A 20,040-nucleotide genomic window follows, 5' to 3' on the forward strand; every position below is an offset into this window, starting at 1 on the left:
TAATTTGGAAACCACATAAAGCTACGAAGCGAGGTCGCTGAGTGCTCTGGAGCATAATGCATAAACATTGCCAAAGCTCTGCTGAGGCAAGGACTGCAGAGTCCTAAGCCTCCTCTGGTATTAATATCAACACAAAAGGGGTGCGGTGGGAGCTTCATGGCTTGTGTGTCCATGGCCTAGAAGCTGCAGGTAAGTCTTACATCACCAAGCACAATGCCAAGCAAGCAGCATAAAAAGTTGCCACTAGATTGGAGAAATGTTCTGTAGAACATCACACTTCTCTATGTGGCAATCTTATGAACAAGTCTGGTGAATACCAGGAGAACATTGCCTACTATCTGCCAGCTGAAAAGTCTGGTGGAAGAGAGATATTGACTTGAGGCTGTTCTTTCAGGAGTTGACCTAATTCCAATAAAGGGAAATATTAATGCTTCTGCATACTAAGACATTTTGGATAATATGTAGCTTCTAACTTTTTGAGAACATTTTGGTGAAGCCCCTTTTCTATTTCAGCACTGTGCCCTAGCACTCACAGGCTGGCCATAAAGGCATGGTTGGTTTAGTTTGGAGTTGAAAAACCTGACTGGCCGCACAGAGCTCTGAACTCAACCCCATCCAACACTCTTGGGATGAACAAGAAAGAAGATTGCACTGGCTGACCTCTCAAGTGCTCTTCTGTGATGAATGGGCAACATTCCAACAAACATGAAAATCTTGTGGAAACCCTTCCAAGAAGAGCAAAGACTCTGCTTGTTGCCAATGGAGAGTAGTGTGTAAACTACATACAGTTGAAACCAGAAGTTTACATACACTACATAAAAAGACATATCTGCATGTTTTTCTCAATATCTGACATGAAATCAGAATAAACCTTTCCCCTTTTAGGTCAGTTAGGATTACCATAATTATTAATATTTGCCAAATTCCAGAATAATGAGAGAGAGAAAGAGAATGTTTAAGGCATTTGTATTACTTACTGCAAAGTCAAAAGTTTACATTTACATTTCATTAGTATTTGGTCCCATGGCCCTGAAACTGAATGACTTGGGTCAAACGTTTAGGATATCCTTCACAAGCTTCTCACAATAGTTGGTCAGAATTGGGCACATTCCTCCTGACAAAACTGGTGTAACTGATCCAGGTTTGTAGGTCACCTTTCTCGCACTGGCCTTTTCAGCTTTGCCCATACATTTTCAATAGGATTGAGATCAGGGCTTTGTGGTGGACACTTCAGAACATTGACTTTGTTATCCTTAATCCACGCTGTTACCATTTTGGCAGTATGCTTCGGGTCATTGTCCATTAGGAAGACCTATTTCCGCCCAAGTTTAACTTCCTGGCTGATGTCTTGAGATGTTGCTTCAGTATTGCCACATAATCTTTTTTTCTCATGACGCCATCTATTTTGTGAAGTGCACCAGTCCCTCTTGCAGCAAAATAACCCCACACCATGATGCTGCCACCCCCATGTTTCACAGTTGGGATGGTGTTCTTAGGCTTCCAAGCTTCTCCCTTTTTCCTCCAATAGTAAAAATGGTCATTATGTCCAAAAAGTTAAATTTTAGTTTCATCAGACAACAGGACATCTCTTCAGAAATTAAGGTCTGTGTTCATGTGTGCATTTGCAAACAGTAATCTGGCTTTTTTATGTTTCTTTTGGAGTAATGGCTTCTTCCTGGTAGAGTGGTCTTTCTGCCCATGTTGATACAGTAATTGTTTCACTTTGGATATTGACACAATCTTACCAGCTTCCGCCATCATTTGAAAAAGGTCTTTTGCTTTTGTCCTTGGTTTGATATGCACATGTCAGACCAAAGCACGTTCATCTCTGGGACACAGAACCCATCTCCTTCCTGAGTAGTATGATGGCTGGACATTCCCATCTTGTTTGTACTTGCATATAATTGTTTGTACAGATGAAAGAGGCACCTTCAAGTATCTTGAAATTGTACCCAAGGATGAGCCAGTCCACAATTCTCTTCCTGATATATTGGCTGATATCTTGAAACATTCCCATGATGCTACACAAAGAAGCAGTGTGTTCAGGTGTGCATTAAAATGCATCCACAGGTTTGTCGCTAATTAACTTAGATGCTGCCAAAAAACGTACAGAAGCTTTCAAAAACACATGACATCATCATATGGGCAGTCCAGAATGCTTTAAAGGCATAGCAATCCTGGTGTATGTCAATTTTTGACTTTTCGGTAAGTAATAAAAATGCCGCAAGACATTTTCTCATTTTCATTATTCTGGCATTTGGCAAATATTAATAATTATAGTAATCCTAATTGTCCTAAAACGGGAAAGGTTTATTCTGATTTCATGTCAGATATTGAGAAAAACAAGCATATGTGTCTTTTTATATATTGTATGTAAACTTCTGGTTTTAACTGTATTAAAGGTTTTTATCATCTTTGTGTTGTCGGATAGTGCTATCAGGCCGGCGTCACACATGCGAGTTTTACGGACGTAAGAGCGCAGAAACTACGTCCGTAAAACTCGCATTACATACGGCACAATTATTCTCAATGGGGCTGCTCCTATTAGCCGTATATTACGGTTCAGTATTATACGGCTTTCTACGGCCGTACAAAATCGCAGCATGCTGCGTTTGTCAGCGTATTGCGCAAATAATACGCCAATGAAAGTCTATGGGGGCGAGAAAAATACGGATTCCACACGGACCTGCAGTGTGACTTGCGAGAAATACGCAGCGGTGTTAGTGAAAAGTCGGTAATTCAATTGCCGGCTTTTCATTTCTCCTGCACAAACCCGACAGGATATGAGACATGGTTTACATATAGTAAACCATCTCATATCCCCTTTTTTTTGCATATTCCACACTACTAATGTTAGTAGTGTGTATGTGCAAAATTTCAGCGCTGTAGCTGCTAAAATAAAGGGTTAAATGGCGGAAAAAATTGGCGTGGGCTCCCGCGCAATTTTCTCCGCCAGAATGGTAAAGCCAGTGACTGAGGGCAGATAATAATAGCCAGGAGAGGGTCCATGGTTATTGGCCCCCCCGTGGCTAAAAACATCTGCCCCCAGCCACCCCAGAAAAGGCACATCTGGAAGATGCGCCTATTCTGGCACTTGGCCACTCTCTTCCCACTCCCTGTAGCGGTGGGATATGGGGTAATGAAGGGTTAATGCCACCTTGCTATTGTAAGGTGACAATAAGCCAGATTAATAATGGAGAGGCGTCAATTATGACACCTATCCATTATTAATCCAATTGTTGGAAAGGGTTAAAAAACACACACACACATGATTTAAAAGTATTTTAATGAAATAAACACAGCGGTTGTTGTAATAATTTATTGTTCTCTCAATCCATCAGGAACACCCTCGCTTGGCAAAATAATAAACGCACAAGATACATACCTTCTGATGTCAGATCACATCCCACGAAGTAATCCATCTGAAGGGGTTAACTAATATTACAGGCAGGAGCCCTGCTAAATGCAGCGGTGCTCGTGCTTGTAATTCCCTGGCGAATGAATGAAATGTAGGTCATTGACCTACATTTCCTTCAGTCGCGGTGATGCGCCCCCTGGTGGATGTCCTCATATGACCTGGAGCGTGGGAAAAAGTTCCCAGGCTGCAGTTCATGAGAACATCCAGCAGGGGCACATCACCGCGACTGAAGGAAATGTAGGTCAATGACCTACATTTCATTCATTCGCCGGGGAATTACAAGCACGAGCACCGCTGCATTTAGCAGGGCTCCTGCCTGTAATATTAGTTAACCCCTTCAGATGGATTACTTCGTGGGACGTGATCTGACATCAGAAGGTATGTATCTTGTGCGTTTATTATTTTGCCAAGCGAGTGTGTTCCTGATGGATTGAGAGAGCAATAAATTATTAAAACAACCGCTGTGTTTCTTTCATTAAAATACTTTTAAATCATGTGTGTGTGTGTTTTTTAACCCTTTCCAACAATTGGATTAATAATGGATAGGTGTCATAATTGACGCCTCCGCATTTTTTTTTTTTTGCGTTTTTTTTTTTTGCGGAATTTTAGCGGATTTTTTTGCGGATTTTTTGCGGATTTCCTCCTGACACTCCAAAATCATGGGAAATCAGCAAAAAATCCGCAAAAAGAATGAACATGTTGCTTCTTTTTGCGGATTGCGTTTTTTTGTGGAAAAAAACGCAAAATTTGCACAAAAAATGCAGAATGCATTCTAAATGATAGGATGCATAATTTAAGCGTTTTTTTGTGCAGAATTATTGCGTTTTTATCGGGGAATTCCCCAAAAAAACGCAAAAATTCCTGAAGCAATCCGGACGTGTGCACATACCCTTAGGGTAAGTTCACACAGAGCGTTTTTGCTGCGGTTTTTGCTGCGGTTTTTTATGCTAATTTTCAGCTGCTTTTTACAGTACCAGCAAAGCCTATGAGATTTCAGAAATCTCATGCACACACATTGGTTTTTTGTGTGATCAGTATTTTGTGCTTTGCTGCGTTTTTTGGACATAGAGCATGTCACTTCTTCAGCATTTTTGCTGCGCAGCAAAAACGCAGGTATTATTATTTGCTGCATTTTTGCTGCTGAAAATCCAAGGACATTAGCATGGACAAAGAGAAAAAAAAAAAAACAACAAAAAACAGCACCAAATACGCAACAAAAAACACACCAAAAACGCACCTAAACCTGCGTTTTTGAGGCAGCTTCTTTCCTGCCAAGAGGATCAGTTTTTGCTACAGAAAAAAAAAGCAACAAAAACGCCCTGTGTGAACTTACCCTTAACCCCTTCCCGCCACGGCCCTTTTTCGTTTTTGCATTTTCGTTTTTCGCTCCCCTCCTTCCCAGAGCCATAACTTTTTTATTTTTCCATCAATATGGTCATGTGAGGGCTTATTTTTTGCGGGACGAGTTGTACTTTTGAACGACATCATTGGTTTTACCATGTTTTGTACTAGAAAACGGGAAAAAAAATTCTAAGTGTGGTGAAATTGCAAAAAAAGTGCAATTCCACACTTGTTTTTTGCTTGGCTTTTTTTCTAGCTTCACTAAATGCTAAAACTGACCTGATATTATGATTCTCCCAGGTCATTACGAGTTCATAGACACCTAACATGTCTAGGTTCTTTTTTATCTAAGTGGTGAAAACAAATTCAAATCTTTGCTAAAAAAAAAGCGCCATTTTCCGATACCCGTAGCGTCTCCATTTTTTGTGATCTGGGGTCAGATGAGGGCTTATTTTTTGCATGCCAAGCTGGCGTTTTTAATGATACCACTTTTGTGCAGATAAGTTCTTTTGATCGCCCGTTATTGCATTTTAATGCAATTTAAGGAACAGCTAAACCTTTTAATAAGCAGTGAATTACAAAATTGCTTTTATTTACAAGCACAATCCGACAATATCCATTTCTGAAGATGGGAATAACCCTTTAAAGCCTATATTTTTAGGAAGAGATGTCATACGAGCTCTTGCAGGTGTAATGTTTAGGTGCCCTAATACTTTTGTCCATATAGTCTTCCTCTTCTGACAGTTTCTCATTTTTGTTTTTAAAGCTGATCATCTTGTGTAACATATGTCAGGATATAGTGAGCTAAAAGGAAAAGGAAGGAAGAACAAATCTGTAACTTTATGTTCACTGACAAAAAAGGAAATATGATGTGACGTTTCTATTATAAGTTAATGGGATCTGTTAGGATTTATTGCAACAAATATGGAATGGATCAAGGAAAACCAGACACCTCAACACCAGTGTGGAGAGACTCTGACATGTTACTTATTGTTAATAATAGAACACCAGAAAAATGGAGTACATAAGACCACCACAAAATGAGTAAAATACAAAAAGTTTATTAAACTAGTACAAACAGTAATAGCCATACATATTGGCGTCAATTAAATACATGGGTCACCGAAAACATATACACATAAATCAATCCATTAATCCTGCTCACCCATAATAACTGGCACAGTCCCTGCGTCTCCTCGCTGGCCCCCTGACGCGCGTTTCACGTAGATGCTTTGTCAAAAGGGGAGTTGTTAATGATGTACTTATTTACTAAATGTTCAGATTTATTTTGTATTATAGCTTTATAAAGCAATTTAATGCTTGTGTTTTCTTTTATTTAGCTCTACATGACTGAAGAGGAATATACAAAGTAACGACTGAAATCAATGTAATAAAGCTTTTATGTTGCGGTATGTATATATTTTTCAAAATACTAATTTTTCAAATTGTGATAATAAATATTTTGTTAAGGGTTTTGACTGACTGAAAGCCATCATACATCATATGTTTGATTTTAAATGGAATCTGTCAGTAGGACCGTCCCACCTAAGCCATCTATATGGGCATGTAGGTCATAGGAAGCTGAATAAGAGGGTACCTTAACATCGGCGATCTGATGTCGCATTCCAGATCCATTTTTCTTATATGTAAATGACCTCTTCCAGGCTGTGAGGAAGATGCTGCCTGGAAGATAACTCTGACTCCAGAGCTTATTTTTCATGAAGGGGGAGTTACCAGTGTGAGACAAGTAGCTAACACCAGGGTATAGAAGGAGAGCTTTTTACATCTATTCGCCTGGTGTTGGTGCTGTGTGGGGGCCATTGTTGCCATGTTTTCATGCCTGGAGTCATAGGGACTCTGCTTCTCAGCATGGGTGTTGTGGGGCCCCAGGTCACCCGCCCTGTTGGTGCACTGTCGGGTTACGCATGCCGCACCTTTCAGGCTAGCGACCTACTGAGAGGTTCACCGTGATATGGCCGTGGGCTTCATACAGTCTGATCAGAATGTTAAACCGAGAACCTCATGTTCAGTTGTAAATTTTTGCCTTGTGGCATTAGATCAAAGTGTGAATATTGGGATGTGTGGTCCATGTCTTTTTCTACAGTTATAAGTAACTAACACAGAACAGGAGAAATTAAATTTGTCTTCTTGCAAACACATTTTTTCCTTCACTCTGAGCTCTCTCTGCTGTATTGCATCAATATTGCAGCCCTGTCAGCCTGTGAGATGGAAGCTGAAGCTGAGAGGAACCTGCAGATGTGTCAGGTATAGTGTTGAGCGATACCGTCCGATACTTGAAAGTATCGGTATCGGAAAGTATCGGCCGATACCGGCAAAATATCGGATCCAATCCGATACCGATACCCGATACCAATACAAGTCAATGGGACTCATGTATCGGACGGTATTCCTGATGGTTCCCAGGGTCTGAAGGAGAGGAAACTCTCCTTCAGGCCCTGGGAACCATATAAATGTGTAAAAGAAAGAATTAAAATAAAAAATATCGCTATACTCACCTCTCCGACGCAGCCGGGACTTCAGCGAGGGAACCGGCAGCGTTGTTTGTTTAAAATTCGCGCTATTACTTGGTTACGTGAATTCCCGGCTTGTGATTGGTCAGGTCGGCCATGTTGCCGGGACGCGGACCAATCACAGCAAGCCGTGACGAAATTACGTCACGGCTTGCTGTGATTGGTCCGCGTCCCGGCAATATGGCCGCCCTGACCAATCACAAGCCGTGACGTCACGGGAGGCTGGACACGCGCTCATTTTAAAATGGGCGCGTGTCCAGCCTCCCGTGACGTCACGGCTTGTGATTGGTTGCGCCGCGGTCAACCAATCACAAGCCGGGAGGCTGGACGCGCTCATTTTAAAATGGGCGCGTGTCCAGCCTCCCGTGACGTCACGGCTTGTGATTGGTTGCGCCGCGGTCAACCAATCACAAGCCGGGAGGCTGGACGCGCTCATTTTAAAATGGGCGCGTGTCCAGCCTCCCGTGACGTCACGGCTTGTGATTGGTTGCGCCGCGGTCAACCAATCACAAGCCGGGAGGCTGGACGCGCTCATTTTAAAATGGGCGCGTGTCCAGCCTCCCGTGACGTCACGGCTTGTGATTGGTTGCGCCGCGGTCAACCAATCACAAGCCGGGAGGCTGGACGCGCTCATTTTAAAATGGGCGCGTGTCCAGCCTCCCGTGACGTCACGGCTTGTGATTGGTCAGGGCGGCCATATTGCCGGGACGCGGACCAATCACAGCAAGCCGTGACGTAATTTCGTCACGGCTTGCTGTGATTGGTCCGCGTCCCGGCAACGTGGCCGACCTGACCAATCACAAGCCGGGAATTCACGTAACCAAGTAATAGCGCGAATTTTAAACAAACAACGCTGCCGGTTCCCTCGCTGAAGTCCCGGCTGCGTCGGAGAGGTGAGTATAGCGATATTTTTTATTTTAATTCTCTCTTTTACACATTTTAACATTAATGTTGTTGCGATACCCGATACCCGATACCACAAGAGTATCGGAATCCCGGTATCGGAATTCCGATACAGCAAGTATCGGCCGATACCCGATACTTGCAGCATCGGAATGCTCAACACTGGTCAGGTATAATCACACACAGCTCTGCAGTGAGACCAGGAGAGCAGAGAGCGGCCATCACACTGGTAACTTGACCTTCATGTATACTAAGCTTTGGAGGCAGAGTTATCTCCAGGCAGCGTCCTCCCCGGAGCCTGGAAGAGGTCATATAAAGTGATTAAAGATGATTTCTCAGCAACCAGGCATCTGATTTGAGTCATACAAGTAGGACTGTTTTCAGCAGTCTATAACCTGAGCGCCCATATTAATAGTTTAGATAAGTCACATGTGGTGACAGATTCCTTTTAAGCTGATAAAAGCAGGTCTGTCACTTAGAAGCATCAATTTTACAGTATAATGAGAGCATTATCTGCTGCTCTTGATGACCAAAGGTGTCCATTTAAAATAATACATGCAAATAAAATTGTTGTGTCAGGGAAAAGGTTTTCTGACAAAACAGGTCAATCTCAATATTGGCTAATCATGGGGCTCCTAGCAGTAGGACTGCACAGATCAGCTTTAGGCCGGGATCAAACATACGCGAGATACGGCCGAGTCTCGCAGGTGAAAACCCAGCTGTGGCGCCGGCACTCCGAAGTGGAGCGTGCAGCTCCATGTATTGCTGAGCGGCTGCACGCTGCACTCCGGAGTGCCAGCGCCAGAGCTGGGTTTTCACCTGCGAGACTCGGCCATATCTCGCGTATGTGTGACCCCGGCCTTAAAGGTGTAACACCGGTGGGTGTGGACCCACTACGCCTCGGTCCAGGCTTACCCTGGAGAGGCGTAACTAAGTGACTGTAGAAGAAATAGTGGAAAAATCCAGCAACCGCAAAAAATATTTTTTATATATAAAACCTCACATTTATTTGGATATGGTTAAAAAACAAGGAAAAATTAATATAGTATACAATAACATGGTGGACACAGGGTCTACATGTTTTTAGCCTTACTGGCTCTTAGTCTTGAGTCTTAGCCTTTTTTAGGAGGTGCTGGATTTTCCACTATTTATTCCATGGTTTCAGCTCAGGAGCCAGCCTGATCCCTCCGTCACCGTGCCCTGCTTCAATATATCTTCTACATCGGTGATCTGATGAACTGTTCATTTTTCTGTAACTAAGTGACTAGCTGGTATTCACTAGAGCCTCTGATGGTGAGGATAGGCTTTGCTGCAGGTAGTTATCAGGTACCAATTTTGGACAGTCCCCCGGTCTACAGCAGCTGACTGGAGAGTAAAAGGCACGGGCACGAGGTACAGGAGAACGAAGGCAAAGAGGCGGTCAGACAATCAGGGGTCAGGGATCAGCACAGGATCAGGCTATAAAGCCAAGGTCAAGAGCGGAGACGACAGTCAGGACGGGTATAGAAGCCAGGAGAGTCAGAAAATACATGCACCCACGGGATCCAGAGACAAGCAACTGGGAACCAATGATCGGGCAAGGAATGATGGGAAAAGCTGCCTAATAAACCCCCGCTGCTGCAGATGATATATACTAGATTATTTGCAATTAGTCTGTTATCAGTGTGTTTTGTTTGGTGTTACATAGGACTGCAGGTAAAATCTACTATATTATCTGTACGCAGAGAGTTCTTACTGTGTTAGCTGCAGTGTTACATTTTACTTTTTGTGTGAGTGGGATGACAGAAGGAAGATGGCCGCAAAAAAATATACGTTCGGGTTTGTGCCCATGATCTTTGGTGAACCTAGCACACCCCTGATGAAGTTATTATCCATCAGAACAGAAAGGCTCAGTCTGCACAGCACTTGTATGCCATCATTTATATGCAAGGGTGCAGTTAGACCCCAATGCATTTCTATAGGTACTCTGAGTCCTCTCAAGAGAAGTGCACTTTGTAGCTGCTCTCCACACCAGCCTTTCTATGAAAGCATAAATGAATAGCATTAAAGCTGGTCTCCATATTGCTGTCCTATTTACTAAGGTAATGATGAAACATAATGTGGGAATCTGTTTTCAAAGGATCAGGGTGACTTATAAAGACATGAAATGCGAAGTCGTCAAGATTGATGTTTCCGTTCACCACGGCTTTATTTAGGGTCAACTGTTTATTAATCATGTGGCCTCTGTGCCTTTTTAACTGTTTTAAATGTTTTGTTGTCTATATATATATATATATATATATATATATATATATATATATATATATATATATATATTAATAAATTACATTAATAAAATACATTTCTATTTTATGTGAGTTTTGCATCTTCTGTTTTTTTTCCTCTAATATCTCATTTATATGCGTTGGGTTGATCTCCTTACATCTATTGGTGGTGCCCACCCTATTCATAGCGGCATTTAAGAGAAAAGCATACTTTAAAAGCAGCAGACGGAAAGAATCCAAGTCAGCGATCGGGAAGAGCCGCTGGGAATCTGACTGTCTGACTAGTCTCCAGCGTGAATCAGTCCTCACTGGCTTCTCCTGGCCCGCTGTGCTGGAGTAACAGGTCTCTGCCTATGTATGCATATAAGGACATACTAGTCAATCCAGGGCAGCAGACGGGGAGACTCCAAGTCAGCGAGCGGGAAGAGCCGCTGGGAATCTGACTGTCTGACTAGTCTCCAGCACGAATCAGCCCTTGGCGGCTTCTCCCGTCTCACTGTGCTGGATTGATAGGTCTCCGCCTATGTGTGTGTATAAGGACATAAGGTCAATCCATGCTGCCCGTGGACTGGACAGTGTGTATCAGCTCTCAGGTTGACTTTAAATCAGTTTCCTGTGTGAGGGTAGAGTATAGATTCTGAGTCTGACTGCCACTGTGCAATAGTGGAGAATCGGAGATTCTGTTAAAGATCACTCTTATGTAACCTGGTCAGATACAGATCCTAATCCCATATTAGTGTCACTGAAATGTACAAGCTCCCTGCCTGGCAGTAATAAGGGACATCTGAAGGCCTCTTAAGGTACCTTCACACGAAACGACTTTGTAACGATATCGCTAGCGATCCGTGACGTTGCAGCATCCTGGCTAGCGATATCGTTTAGTTTGACACGCAGCAGCGATCAGGATCCTGCTGTGATGTCGCTGGTCGCTGAATAAAGTCCAGAACTTTATTTGGTCGTCAGACCGGCGTGTATCGTTGTGTTTGAAAGCAAAAGCAACGATACCAGCGATGTTTTACACTGGTAACCAGGGTAAACATTGGGTTACCAAGCGCAGGGCCGCGCTTAGTAACCCGATGTTTACCCTGGTTACCAGCGTAAAAGTAAAAAAAACAAACAGTACATACTCACCTGCGCGTCCCCCAGCGTCTGCTTCCTGACACTTACTGAGCGCCGGCCCTAAAGTGAAAGTGAAAGCACAGCGGTGACGTCACCGCTGTGCTGTTAGGGCCGGAGCTCAGTCAGTGTCAGGAAGCAGACGCTGGGGGACGCGCAGGTGAGTATGTACTGTTTGTTTTTTTTACTTTTACGCTGGTAACCAGGGTAAACATCGGGTTACTAAGCTCCCCAGCGATCAAACAGCGACGCTGCAGCGATCGGCATCGTTGTCGCTATCGCTGCAGCGTCGCTTCGTGTGAAGGTACCTTTATTCTCCTGCATAGTTGATTACGACCACACACAATATGGACATCTAAATTCTTAAATTCAATCTAAACAACACTTATTTAATGTGTGCCAGTAATTTATCTATATCTTTTATGCTTTTGCTGCAACTGGCATTCTTCTGGATGTAAAATACCTATTTGCTAATTGTATGAACTTTTGTTCTTTAACCATCCAATATGTATTCATGGGCTAATAGCGGTGAATTACTAAGCCAGTCATTACCATACACAAAATACCTTTCTTCCTCCAAGTAACTTAAAGGATTTCTCAAGGTTTAAAAAAATGTTCTTTTCCATAGGTTTCTTCAGTCTAAAAATAACAAGTTAAGCCTTTCTTACCACCTGCAGGTGCAGTTCTGTCTCTTCGATGCAGTCACTTTGACCTCATGACTACATGTGTGACCATTGCAACCAATCGCTAGGTTCAGTGGTCACGCCAATCTAAATGGCACAAGACCGCTGAGCCTAACGATTGGCTGCAGTCGTCATGTGCTTTAGTTGTGCCATCACTCTGCAGCCAATTTAACAAAAGCAATAGTGGCGCTGAAGCAGGTTGTTGTGTGAGCAGTGATCGCTCTAAACACAGACTAGACTATGACAACTCGGACCCATGAAGCCTGAAAGGCCATCAAGTGTTTCACGTTCCTCCTAAAGAACTAGAGGGCAGAGAAGAGTGTGAATTACCTACAGAAGGGAGTGTGCTGACATAGAAAGAGATCCCAGACTCTTTAAAACAAACCACGAAATACAAAATAAAGGATTAAGTATGTATTGTTAGAAAATATGCTACCTGCTTCCTAAAAAACCAAGAAGATAGCTGCAGGGTAAAAACATAAATAGCAAAGAGATAAACTCATGCTGGTCTTTCACTGACTGGCTTAACCTACAGCAGTATGGCTGGTATCCAAATGAGAATATCACCAGCCGGAAATACCAGCAGGGGGAAAGTATATAAAACCGCACCCAAAAGGTGATAGGGCACACAAATTAGTAAATTATAAAAAATGCTGTTACCCTAAAATGACTGAAAAAAGGATAACAGAAGCTAGACACCTGGAGAAAGGGTGTATCTGCTGAGGCTTGGTGGACAGAGAAGCCGACCACAAATCAAGGCTCAAGGGTTTGAACTCAGATGCATGACACACTGCTATTGCAAAAAAAGTATTTTATCTTGTAAAACTCCTTTAAGATTGTGTCCTGAAAGATTACTGCACCTGGTAGCATAGTACAAATCAAACAGATCATATGTTTAACTCTGAAGCGGGACTATGCAACAAGGATGATTAGTCCAAGAGGCCAAACACCGGTGACTTCTCCCCTTCTTGTACCCTTTCACTGACAGGTCTCGTCCTATATGCACATATAGGGAAACACCAGTCAGTCCAGTGGAGTGAGGTGAGGAGAAGCCACCGGGGATCGGTCTCTTGACATCTTAGTTGTATTTCGCCAGCCAACATCTCAAAGTATGTTTAATCTAAAGGTAGAATTGAGAGTGAAACATACACGTTTGCAAAGAAGGAGTCAGTCTGATCTATGCTGCCTGTGGTTCGAGAAGAATGAGTCAGCTGACAGATTCCCTATAAAGAAATAAAACGAGTAGTCGGCTTTACCTTGTGCTCAGGATTGTATTTACTACAGGAAAAAAGAGCTGGATTCGGCAGTGGCACTTGTCTTCTGATGCCTGTCAGGACCTGTCACTAACATCATCATTCAGGGTGGAGGGGGGTCCTGTTACTTGGTTGGCTCAAATAGACAAATATGTCTATCTACCACGCGCCAAGGCCCCTACATTGAAGGAACAGTATCAGAGAGGGTCCCAGTCGACAGACCTCCACTGATGGAATCTACCTTTCTGAATGCATATCAGGTGATATTATAAGTGGAAAACCCCTTCAAGCTGGGGGGGATTCATAATTAGAGATAAAACCCAAACCAACATCTTAACCCTTTTTTATTTACCAGATCATATGATGGTAAGCCTACTTTAAAGCACTGGAAGCTAAAAGATATGAAGTCATGTAACAGGTAATTTCGAAACCCATCACGGAAATTATACTGAGAAAGAAAACTAAGAAAAAAAATCTTAAATGTGAGAGAAAAAGGTACAATCAGGTTGAAGACGTGTTTGCCAAACCACAAACTGCTTAAAAAGATATACTGACATAAAGCGCCAAGACATAGGTTAGACTGATCCAGCTACAGATAGACATACAGTCAGAGCTCAGCAACATTGTGGGGACCAGAACTGGGACAAACCCGAAGCATCGAGCCAACAAAGGTAAAGAGATATTTGCTTCTTTTATCACTAGTCTGCTCTTGGCAGTCGCCTGCTATATGTTTCATTTCACAGTGCTATTTGCTTGGTGGAATCTTATCTTTCATACATATCTTTCAAGATAAGTGCCAAAAATGCCCAAAATAAGACCGAATTATCAGCTTCACGTGACTTGTTTCTTTTGCTACTCAGGCAGCAAGTTAATGAATAACCCACATCAGAACAGGCTTTTTGGTGCATTAGGCATAAAACAAAGTTTATGGCACTTGAGTGGTTACAAATAGCGTTGTCTCCAGCACCTGGCATTGTTACACCGAGGCGTAACATGTCTCATATATTGTCACATATTATGTAAATGTAAGATGAGAGTTTTAGTTTCAGGTTGTATAACACTCAAAGACTTACATTTACTGCCGCCACAAGTTTTTCTTTCTCATTTCAATTTTGTAGAAGTACATCTCTATGTATAGAACATGTAGCTCTAAAATTCACCCGAAAAGTGGCTATCCTGTGCTGGGGAGACAGCATGCACAAATCAGCTCTTCAATACTTCAGGTTCACTGAGTAGGTTGCATCAACGGCAGCTTTTTCATTTTATTTAATTTATTTTTTTTGCACATTTTAAGATATAACTTGCATATGATTGCAATGTTTATACTCCTTGTAAGGCTGGAGTCACACTAAACATAGAAAAAATCGGTCCGATTCTCACTGACAAGAGTCGCACGAGTGTAATGCAAGTGTCATGCGAATACAATCCGATTTTTTCACACCTACCATCTGATTTACAATCGAATGCTATTCGATTGAAATGCTATTTTAACATGAGCTTTTGCATAGAGCAATTCTCTATGTCATTTACACATCGTTTTCAAAGGAAATATTCTTCAAAACAAATACATACACACTATACAAGATAGATAGAACAAAAGCCAGCATTCATCTGCCACGTACAGTAAAATCGCAGCGTGACAGGTTTGAATAGAATAGATATATACACATAGAATACATAGATATATAGATGTCAGTGATACACACATATATATATGTATATATATTACATAGATGAATAGCCGGCAATTCAGCAGCCGCATTGTGTAAAATCACAGCAGGAGCAAACAGCATAGAATAGATGGATTACATACAGTAAATACACATAGAATAGTTATATATAGATGTTAGTGACATATACAATTAGTACAGTATGTGTGCAGCTTTCTGTACATGTATTTAATTAATAAAATATTATTTTTCTGAAAAAAATGGCATGGGCTCCCGCGTAATGTTCGTAACCAGCAGAGGGAAAGCAGACGGCTGGATGTTTATAGCCTGGGAAGGGGATAATACCAATGGAGCTTCCAGGTTATTAATATCAGCTCACAACTGTATACTTAGCCTTTACTAGCTATTAAAATGGGGGACCCTAAAAAAAATGACATAGGGTCCCCCTATAATTAATATAGTTAATTACCAGCAAAAGCTATGCAGACAGCTGCGGGTTTATATTAATAGCCTAGGAAGGGGTCATGGATACTGGTCCCCCAGGCTAAAAACATCAGCTCTCAGCTGCCCCATAAAAGGGGCATCTCTAAGATGCGCCAATTCTGGCACTTAGCCTCCCTCTTCCCACTTGCCCTGTAGCGGTGGCAAGTAGAGTGATAGTTGGGGGTTGATGTCACCATTGTATTGTCAGGTGACATCAAGCCCCAAGGTTAGTAATGGAGAGGTGTCAATAAGACACCCCCATTAATAACCCGATAGACACATTATATGAAAATACAAACACCCAGAATAAAATCATTTAATTGAAAGAATGACAAAGACTCCTTTAATAAATCTTAATTAAACCATACTTACGACCTTGCCCATTCCACCGACGCCCTCGTCATCTGCAAAAGACAACAATATTCCTCACCTTTCCACAGAGATGCTGCTAATTCATTTGTCCTATGATGGGTCTAGCTCTGCTAACTCTAGATGGCAGGCTGCATGGCTGCATGATGCGACCATACAGCCTGTCATCCAGTGTGTGCTCAGTGTCTCCTTGTGAACTCCTATTACCTATCTGACGACACTGTGAGCGTAAGAAAGTTCCCCTGTTCGCGGTGCAGTCAGATAGGGAATAGGAGTTCATAGCCAATGAACTCACTTCCACAGCACTCGCACTGACGTCAGAAAGGTGAAGTGAGTTCATTGGCTGTGAACTCGCAGGACCTGTCTGATGGCACTGTGAGCAGGAGAACTTTCTCACCTTCTCTATATAATAGATTGATAGAACAAAAGCCGGCAATTCATCTGCCATGTACAGTAAAATTACAGCATGACCGGTTATAATACAATAGATAGAATAGATATATACACATAGAATACATATATAGTTGTCAGTGACACAAACATATATATATAGATATTACTTAGATAGATATGTATTTAATTAATTTTTGGAAAAAATTGGCATCTGCCACCGCTGCCTAGTGTCTCCCTGTGAACTCAACACCACGAACGTGAGAAAGTTCTCCTGCTCACGGTGCTGTCAGACAGGTCCTGGGAGTTTACAGCCAATAAACTCAGTTCACCTATGTGACGTCAGCGTGAGCGTGGTGGGAAATTTTCCCATGGCGCTCGCACTGACATCAGAAAGGTGAAGTGAGTTCATTGGCTGTGAACTCCCAGGACCTGTCTGACAGCACCGCGAGCAGGAGAACTTTCTCACACTTCTGGTGCCATCAGACAGGTAATAGGAGTTCAGTGAGACATTGAGCAGATGCTGCTTAGTGTATCTGCTGGATGACAGGCTACATGGTTGCATCATGCATCCATGCAGCCTACCATCTAGATGTAGCAGAGCTGGACCCGTCGTGGGACAAATGCATTGTCATCTTCTCTGCGGAAAGTTGAGGAATATTGTTTGTTTTTTAACTCTTTTGCAGAAGACAATGGCATTGATGGAATGGGTGATGTCATAAGTATGGTTTAATTAGGATTTATTAAAGGAGTCTGTGTCATTCTTTCAAACCCCACCAAGGACAACATCTGCAAGGAGTTTGTATGTTCTCTCTGTGTTTGCGTGGGTTTCCTCCGGGTTCTCCGGTTTCCTCCCACATTCCAAAGACATACTGATAGGGAATTTAGATTGTGAGCCCCATTAGGGACAGCGATGATAATGTGTGCAAACTGTAAAGCGCTGCGGAATATGTTAGCGCTATATAAAAATAAAGATTATTATTATTCTTTAATTTAAAGGATTTTATTCTGGGTGTTTTTATATAATATGACCATGGGGTTAGTAATGGGGGCATCTTATGGACGCCTCTCCATTACTAACCTCGGGACTTGATATCACCTGATAGTAGAAAGGTGACATCAATCCTCCCCAACTATCACCCCACTTGCCACCGCTACAGGGCAAGTGGGAAGAGCGAGGTTAAGTGCCAGAATTAGTGCATCTTAGAGATGCGCCTTTTCTGGGGCAGCTGAGAGCTGATGTTTTTAGCCTGGGGGGCCAGTATCCATGGTCCCTTTCTAGGCTATTAATATCAGCCCGCAGCTGTCTGCATAGCTTTTACTGGTTATTAATTATAGGGGAACCCTATGCCATTTTTTTAGGGTCCCCCATTTTAATAGCCAGTAAAGGCTAAATATACAGTTGCGATCTAATATTAATAGCCTGGGAAACTCCATGGGTTTTACCCCCTTCCCAGGCTATCAACATCGGCCCCCAGCCGTCAGCTTTCCCTCTGCTGGTAAAGAAAATTATGTGGTAGTCCATGCCATTTTTTTTCAGAAAAATAATCTTTGATTAATTAAATACATGTATAGTAAGTTGCACACACACACTGCACTAATTCTATATGTCACTGACATCTATATATATATATCTATTCTATGTATATATATATATCTATTCTATCTATTCTATTCTAACCTGTCACTTTGTGATTTTACTGTATGTCAAAGGACATCGGTGCATAAAAATCGGACAGCACTCGCATGGTCCGAGTGCTATGCAATTTTTTTTCTCGCACCCATAGGTTTTCATTGGCGAGTCTCAGCCGAGTCTCAGCGCCAATCGCAGCATGCTGCGAGTTTACACGCACATCGAATATGCCTGAGAAAAAAAAGCTGATGTGAGCTGCCCCATAGATTAACACTGTACCGAGTGCTATGTGATGTTTTCTTGCACAGCACTTGGCTGTATTCTTCGGTAGTGTGATAACAGTATAACTTCCCTTAAAATGCATACTCCTAGTGATGGCTTAGTGACATTGGGTGCAATGTGGGCACAGTCCTCCAGGCCCTGGCAGATGCCCCATGCTCATTATTGCCATGCTTCTGCTGCACATGTCTGTGGTCTGTAAGTGAAGTCTTCCAGAGAAGTGCTCTGTGTAAAATATCTCTGGTGAATCTGGGTTTTAGTAGTTGGTGATTTGTGGTTGTGTTAAGTTTCAGGATTTTATTTCCCCTATTAATAACATCTGCCAATATTATTAACAAAATTTCTGCAACTGATGACCCCACAGGAGAAAGCTAGGAAAGCAAGCGCTCATAAAGGACATTTATTTTGTATGGTTGTCACCTCACTCACTATATATGTGTCGGTTTGGTCAAAATGCACATTCAAAAATTAAAAATTAAGGCACTGAATCATCTCACAAAAATTAGAGAAATATAGAATACAATACAAAGTGTTTTTTTGTGTGGCTTTAACTCGCTCACTATGGCGTATTTTCTTGGAGTAAAGGGTGTTTTTTAAAGAACAAAAAAAAACAAAAAACTTCATGATCTTGATCTTGTGTGTGGACTTTTTTCATGCATTTTTTTTCCATAAGCTTCTCTATAGCAATTAAGAAACAAATCTAAAAAACATCTAAAAAAAAAAAAAGGCTGCTCAAAAAGCATTTGTAAAAATGAAAAGTCATGTTATTTACCAGTTAAAAAACAAAACCTCTGTGTGGAGGTGTAAAATCCAGTTGCCTTTTTTGCCATCATTTTCTATCTACATCAGCTCCAGGGTAAAGTTCTTATAATCTTAGTTAGGATAATGGATTTTTTTCTAAACCCAACACACACACTGCAGCAATCAATTGTACCGTTTTTGAGGCAATTTGCTGTCATAATGTGTTTTTTTCTACATTGACTTCAATGGGGGAGACCATGTTGAATCAAAACATCTTGTAAAACATTTATAAACAACTACATCAAGGTGAAACTGTTGTCTGGGACTTAACAAATCTTGACTTCTCTGTAAGATAGATCATCACTATCAGATTGGTGGGGGTCTGACACCCGGCGCCTCGACCAATCAGCTGCAATCCACTCTGGCATATAAATGGTGTACCGGGCAGAACACAGCAGCGCCATACATTGGTTAGTGGCTGGTACCCAGTACTGCAATTTATCTCCCATTCACTTTAATGGGAGATAAACTGCTGTACTTGGCTGCTGTCACTAAGCAATGTGCAAGGTTTCTGCATTCTGCCCTGTACATCTTATATCTGGCTGCATTTCAGCTGACTAGTGGGGTGCCGAGTGTCAGACCCCCACTGATCTGATAGTGGTGGCCTATCCTACAGATTTCTGCTTTCATGCAGTCCAGATCTTCACTGCTGGGAAGGAACAGGTCATTTACGCTGCCCACAACCTTGGGGGTCATTCTGATTTTTCTGGTTCAGACAGGTCAGGACAGATGCCCCCTAACTTTATAACAGGGGCTTCCGTCTTTAGTTACAGCTGCTTGCAACATCACAAACATCCTTAATTTCCCCCTCTGAAATTCCTCTGTCCTTTTTTTCTAATATTTATATTTCCGTGGCCCATAAAATGTTGGCAATTTAACAATACAATAAATTATATTAATATTGAA

At 42.1% G+C, this 20,040-nt stretch overlaps 1 protein-coding gene across 2 annotated transcripts in view; it reads left to right on the top strand.

Moving 5' to 3' along the window:
• Window positions 1-20,040, top strand: part of HDAC7 (histone deacetylase 7) — a 498,490-nt gene that overhangs the window by 230,735 nt on the left and 247,715 nt on the right. For both annotated transcript variants that reach the window (XM_077297893.1, XM_077297894.1), the window contains exon 2: window positions 6,100-6,168. The gene's annotated coding sequence lies outside the window, so the exon portion shown is untranslated. The remainder of the gene's footprint in view (window positions 1-6,099; window positions 6,169-20,040) is intronic.

Source organism: Ranitomeya variabilis, chromosome 3 (assembly GCF_051348905.1).
Source record: "Ranitomeya variabilis isolate aRanVar5 chromosome 3, aRanVar5.hap1, whole genome shotgun sequence".
Classification (NCBI taxonomy): Eukaryota; Metazoa; Chordata; class Amphibia; order Anura; family Dendrobatidae; genus Ranitomeya; species Ranitomeya variabilis.